The sequence below is a fragment of the Chrysochloris asiatica genome, unplaced genomic scaffold (assembly GCF_000296735.1).
Source record: "Chrysochloris asiatica unplaced genomic scaffold, ChrAsi1.0 scaffold00013, whole genome shotgun sequence".
NCBI classification, from domain to species: domain Eukaryota; kingdom Metazoa; phylum Chordata; class Mammalia; order Afrosoricida; family Chrysochloridae; genus Chrysochloris; species Chrysochloris asiatica.
Window position 1 is genome coordinate 15,776,640 of NW_006408531.1, and position 7,324 is coordinate 15,783,963.

Sequence of the window (7,324 nt, forward strand, 5' to 3'; positions counted from 1 at the left end):
TGCCAAGCAGAGAATATTCCACTGGCTGAACCACACATCTGTTTTCAAATCAACAAACCTCCAAGTGCAGCCTATATCTTTGAAGGCATTGCACAACTTTCAAAACCTGAGCAGGCATTCAGCTCTCCAGGAACGCGGTCTGCTCCGTGTGTCCATGTGTCCCTGTGTCCATGGGCGTTATTAGGGAGGGGAGCTTCTTGGTAGGATATGGAAGTCCAGTAACTTGTGAGACAACCCCTGAACCACACATAGGCTGCTGAGAGAGCAGAGCTCTCTGTCACCTGTGGCCTGATGCTGCCCTCAACCGCTGCAGTTACAAACCCACAACTCCTTTCATTCTGGAATACATACAGTTTGACTCAGGGTCTATTATCTGAGTACATTTTCTCAAGTTCCCCATTCAGTTGAGTTTCTCATGCCTGGAACAAAGCAAGGTTTACCAAAAGGAATCATATTGTTCTCAAAGGCAGCAGAGACGTCACCAATAGTTTCATTATGAATAAGTGATTACTTTCTTCCCCCTATGTAAGCTTAAATGAGCTACACCATTTACAAAGGCACCATTTTTTTTGCCTTTTTAATTTGTCCTTGAAAAAGCCCTGTAATCTTTGATGGAAAAAAAAAAAAAGAAAAGAAAAGAAAACAGACCATATCACTCACTGATTTCCAAGTCACAGGATGGCTAACACGACAGCTAGGACCACAGCACCACCTCTTGGCTGCTCAGAGAAGTGCATATATGAGGCTTGGATGTGAAAGTCCAGGATAGATCTTTTGCATCCCAAATGCCCACATGATGTGAGGAAAGGGATCTGTAATCCTAAAGTGAGAGAGCGTCAAGATCCTCAAAAGCGTTTGGTGAATTCTTGGACTCATCAGAAACTGGTAGAAGAAACGCGTTCTCCATTTCTCCACAGTATCTGCCCAAATACCTTTGTTGTTATTAAGTGCCATCAAGTTAGTGCCAACTCATAGTGACCCTGCATAGGGTTTTTGGGGAGTAGCTGGTAGGCTTAAACCATCCAGTGCTTGCCTTTGGATTCCAAACACCTGGCTTCCCCTAAAATATCAAAGGTTTAAATAACGCTTGACTTCATCTGGGACCATATAGTGATTGTGGTGGTTATGTGCCGTGCAGTCGGAACCGACTCATAGCGACCCTGCACAGGGTTTCTGAGGCTGAAAATCTTTACAGGATCAGAAAGCCTCATCTTTCTCCCAGGGAACAGGTGGTAGTTTTGAATTGCTGAAATTTCTGTTTACTCTGTCCACATGCTCACTTACCCAGTTCACCTTGACCTCAAATAAGCTACATAGTAATATCCTGGATGATGAGGGGTAAAAATGCCAACTATCCTGCTTCTCCCCACCCAACTACGTGAGAATCTCTGGAATTGGGCCCAGGCATCGTCTTGGGTGATTATAATGTTCATGTTGAAAGCCACATCCTCAGCCATCAAAGGGAAGTTTTCCCTTTCTGAAGAGGGAGCCATCGGTATTCAGGAATATCCAAGTTTAGAATAGTCTGTGTCCCTTAACCTAATCCTATAGAAACTGCTCCCACGTCAATGCTCCCTGTGGGAGTGGGAATGGGAATGCACTTTCTTACAAAAGTCCTAAAGCATCCCCACCTGCCCCTCTAGGGAAAAAAATGGCTTGATCCCTGCTACTTCTGACAAAAAATCTCAACCCCACCTTCCTGGAATGATCCCCTGCCCTCCCCTGCTTTCCCTGCACCTCACTCCCTGCGTCTTCCTCACCTAACATTACTTAAGGAAATCACCATACCCTGATTAAGGACTGACATCTATTTGCTCTGTAGCTCTCCCTGCATTTGACTATTATAGCATTTAGTGTACTATACTATTCTGCTTTTCATCAAGTCAAAGACATTACCAACTATGAGACACACTATTATTTTATGTACCCTTATACTGTTAATAAAATTATAACCATGCTCTCTTATCACTTAGAATTCTTATTTTACACATATTGAAAGAACTCTTTCAGGATAATTTTGTGACATATCAAAGAGCCCAGGGTTTTGTTGGCATTTCTTATTTAACCAACTGATAGTTTTCCTTTTACTTCAATAGAACCACATACCACTGAAAGTTAAACAGCTTCTCTTCAAAGCCAGCAGGAAGCTTCTGATACTGATGGCTGACACTGTAATGATAGTTCTGAATGCTGAATGAATTGGTCACATCAGTTCTTGTGTGTTTGAAATTTATTTCATCTCTTCAAAGAGATTTGACTATTCCCCCTGCCTTTAGCTGCATGTCACACCAGAATTTCTCACTTTAAAGTGCTTATGAATTGCCAGGGAAGCATCTGAAAATGCTACAGAGAGCTACAGAGCAAATAGACTGTCAGTCTTGATTTTGTAGGGCTAGAGTGTTGCCTGAGACTCTGCATTTCCAGCAAGTTCTCAGGTGATGCTGATACTTTGGGTGTAGTGGCAAGATGAAAGGCCACACATATTCAGTGACAACATCTTACACAACTTAATCAACTTGTAGGTATCTTGTTTTCATAGGGCCCATAAAGCACTTTGTTGATGTGCAACAAAATATGAAATTGAGGTCATCCTCTTCAGTGACAAATATTATTTCACTGATATATACCCACTGCATTGTTTCCAGTCTTTCTGCACGTACAATAACTTTCCACTCTAATGCTGAATGATAGTATAATTTTAAAGGCATTTTAAATGGCAATTAAATTCAACTCGCACACTATCAACAATGCACGTATCTCAGTAGAAAGGAAAACTACAGGAGCAGCCTTCACCAAGTGTGGACCTCTTGAGCGCAACGATTGTCAGATGCAACCTGATTCCTGAGACGTAAGACTGGAGGAGCAGAGGGAAATGCATGTCTTATAACTGATGTGACCTTATAGTTTTCTGAGTTCTTGTCTGCTTTCTCCAATACTGCAAGCTACTCGAGTTCAAGGACTAAGAGAGCTCTTTTCTAAGCAAAAAGCACAGTGTCAAGCACCAGGTTAAGTGTGTGAGGGCTTCTGACAATGCAGTGTCACCCGGGCTAGTAATCAGTGACTCACAGTTCTTTGTTAAACACAAAACTTTGAAGTATCCTTTGGCTTTGCCTACCCAGGGTTTAATGTGAGTAAACTGGGAGCTTACCGGTGTGCCTTGTTAGCTAGCACTAGCCCGGGACCAGGGTGTGGTTGAGAGCGATATCAAAAAAGACTTATGACGGGATTGTTTGTGTTTCTACTTATTGTGATTTGCCTTTTGCTAAATATTATGACTGTTTTACTCCTACTCTCCTGGCTAGTCTGCATTTCCTTCTTCCTTTTTTTTTCTTGATGCTGATTCTAGTCAAACAGAAATTCAGTAGCCTTGTTTATTATTACTATTACTACCATTCGCTGGAAACTTTAGTTCATCTCTGATAGTTGTTGCTATTGTTACATGCCACTACATCAGTTCCAACTCATAATGACCCTGCACAGGGTTTCCGAGGAGCAGCTGGTGGGTTTGAACTGTTGACCTGTGGTTCACAGTCGAGTGCTTACCCACACCAGTAGTATACAAATCCCCCCACCTTCAAAAATGAAATAGGAGAGAATGGTGTTTAGCATATTACAAAAAGATCTCATGAAACAGTGTGCTCTTTAACACAGAAGTTGGAAATATAAATTAAACAAATATTGCTAAAGTAATCATGCAAAATTTCAATAACTATAGAAAATGAAATTTTAATTATCTGATTTTTAATTCCCAAACCAGGGTGCCATAACAAGATATCTATTCAATAAAGGAAGAGAAATCTCATTGCTGTGTAACTGAGCATTTTATGGTTCCAAACGCATGAGAACTTAAATAGAGTCAATACATATTAGGGCTGGAAGGGATCTTAGAACTCATCTAGTCTAGAGCCTTTCATATCCACAACTTTCGGAACCTTAAAGTTCTTTCTGTCCTTACAATTCTAATAGTCTTTGTAACTTTAAACATTGTTCATATGAAAACATGTGATTGTTCAAGCCCTTGATCCACAGCAATAAAACTTTTATATATGTTAGTTGTTGTTGTTGTTTTAAGTGCCCTCAGGTTCGTTCTCATAGTGACCCTATATAGGATTTCTTAGGAGCAGCTGATAGGTTTGATTGCCGGCCTTGTGGTTCACAGTCCAGTGCTTATCCTACAGTGCCACACAGAAGTCCACTTATATATGTGTAGTTCACAATATATTTAAGTTAAAACTTCTCCACTTAAAGACTGGAAGTGAAAAGATCATTTAAGAAGGCCTTGCCTATACTCTCTCCATATAATAGTGTGGTTAGGTGCCAAGGATTCACTTAACAACTCATAGCGACTCTGTATAGGGTATCTGAGGAGTGGCTGGTGGGTTTGAACCACTGGCCTTGTGGTTAGCAGTCTAATGTTTACCTTACTGTGCCACACTGGGACTCCATTTATAATTGTTGTTAAGTGCTGTCATGTCAGTTCCAGCTCATAGCGACCCTGTATAGCATTTCCAAGGAGTGGCTGGTGAGTTTGAACCATCAACCTTGCAGTTCAAACTGACCTTGAGATCTAGTGCTTAACCTATGGTGCCACTCTGGCTAGGAAAATACACAATCAATAATCTTAGTGGGAAAGAGTGCTAAGACTAACAGTATATCTTCTAAGATCCTGTTTGTTGTTGTTGTTGTTGTTGTTGTTGTTAAGTGCCCTCGAGTCAAGTCCAACTCACAGAAACCTTGTATGGGGTTTCCAAGAAGTGGCTGGTGGGTTTGAACTTCCAACCTTGAAGTTAACAATCCAGTGCTTATCCTACAGCACTACACCGGGATTCCTAGACATCAAGAAGTCAATGATCGGTTCCATTTTGAAATTAGAGCAATATGCGTCTGAGACTGGGAAAAATATCCTTAAATTATAAACTAATTTTTCTCTAAAATATATATATTTTACATGTCTTTCTTTTAATACTTAATGTTTGCTTTAAAGAAAATAGAGGCTTTTTCCTAAAATATTTTGTTGTTGTTGTTTTAAACTACATTGTCATAGAAATCTGTTTGCTTAAGTCTAAAAATCTTCCCAAGAATTAAGTCAGATCTACAGCATTTTTTCTATCCCTTTCAGAATTTCTTTATTCAGTCTTCCATCAACAGGTATTCTGAGTGTAGGTGTCTTTTAGATCTCTGCTCATCATTCCTTTATATACAAGAACTTAGAATGTCAACCCAAAGCCTAGAAAGTGTTAATGTGCCTTTAAAAGATCTAATTTATGGCCCAAAAACTCTAATTATTGAGGTTATATATTCATGTATAAATCGTGTTGAGGAATAATCAGAAGTCTATACTGTGGAATTGAGAATCTACTGATGACTGAAAACATCGATACACCTCATTGACCCTAACTAGGAAAAGTTCTGATTCTTAGTCATGTCTAGTTAGAACAGACTGAGGGACCAGACTACTGAGTCAGTTCCAACTCATAGAGACACCATATAGGGTTTCCAAGAAGTGGCTGGTGAGTTTAAACCTTGCAGTTTAAACCGACCTTGTGGTCCAAGGCATTATCCCACAGCACCACAACAGGACTCTTATTTTCTTTACAGTGATCCTGACTAAGTAGTAGTTGATAGATGCCATTGAGTCGTAGCAACCTTATGCACAGCAGAAGGAAACACTGCCCTATCTTGGGCCAACCTCACTATTGTTGCCATGCTTGAGCCCATTGATGCTGCCACTTTGCCAATCCATCTCGTTGGGGGTCTTACTCTTTTACTCTGACCCTCCACCTTACCAAACATGATATCCTCCAGTGACTGGTCCCTCCTGACAATATGTCTGAAGTATGAGAGATGAAGTTTGGCCATCCTGGCCTCCAATGAGCACTCTGGCTACACTTCTTCCAACACAGATCTGTTGGTTTGTTTGGCAGCATTTTCAATATTCTCCTCCAACACCACAACTCTAAAATATCAATTCTTCTATGGTCTTCCTTATTCACTGTCCAGCTTTCACATGCATATGAGGTTACTGAAAATTCCATGGCTTGGGTCAGGCACACTTAGTCCTCAAGCTGACATCTTTGCTCTTCAACACTTTAAAAAGGTCTTGTGCAGCAGATTTGCCTAATGCAATATGTCATTTGATTTCTTGAATGCCGCTTCCGTGAGTGTTGGTAGTTGATCCAAGAAGAATGAAGTCCTTGACAACTTCAATCTTTTCTCCATTGATAAGAATGTTGTTTATTGGTCCAGTGGTGAGGATTTTTGTTTTCTTGACATTGAGATGCCATCCATACAGAAGGTTGCGCTTTTTTATCTTCATCAGTAAATATTTTAAGTTCTCTTCACTTTCAGCAAGCAAGGTTGTATCATCTGCGTATCACAGGTTGTTAATGAGTCTTCCTCCAATCCTGATGCCACGTTTTTCTTCATAGAACCCAGCTTCTCGGATTATTTGCTCAACATACAGATTGAATAAGTATGATGAAAGAATACAACCCTGTCGCACACCTTTCTTAATTTTAAACCATTCAGTGTTCCCATGTTCTGTTTGAACAACTGCCTCTTGGTCCAGGTACAGATTCCTCTTGAGCACAAGTACGTGTTCTGGAATACTCATACTTCGCAATGTTGCCCATAGCTTGTCATGATCCACACAATCAAAAGCCTTTGCGTAGTCAATAAAGCACAGGTAAACATCTTTCTGATATTCTCTTCTTTCAGCCAAGATCCATTGGACATCAGCAATGATATCTCTCGTTCCACAGCCTCTTCTGAATCCAGCTTGAACCTCTGGAGGTTCTCTGTCAATGTATGTATGCTTCTAGCCATTTTTGTACTACCTTTAGTAATATGACTGTCCAAATAGTAGCAAGTTTACTTTGCTTATATTTGATTCTAAACTGATGATTTAAGAAACTGTGCCTTGATTATAAGGCATTGAACACTATTTATAAAGCAATGTTTTCTATTTTATGAGACCTGTATTTCAACCTTGAATGTTAATTTATGGTTTATTGTTGCTATTACTGTCATTAAGTGCTCTTGAGTCAGTTCAGACTCGTATAGGATTTCCGAGGAGTAGTTGGTGGGTTTGAACTGCCGATCTTGTGGTTAGCAGTCCCATGCATATCCTATAGTAGCACCACACCAGGATTCCTGGTTAGTTTTAGAATTAAGATGTAAGAAGAGCAATTTGAGAACTTTGTAATTATTGTTCCTTGCTTAGAATATTTATATTGGTTTGCATAAGTATAATATTTTAATATTCTAACACTGATACTCATAAAACATTAAAATAATTTTTATTTTTAATTATGTAACCTTATAA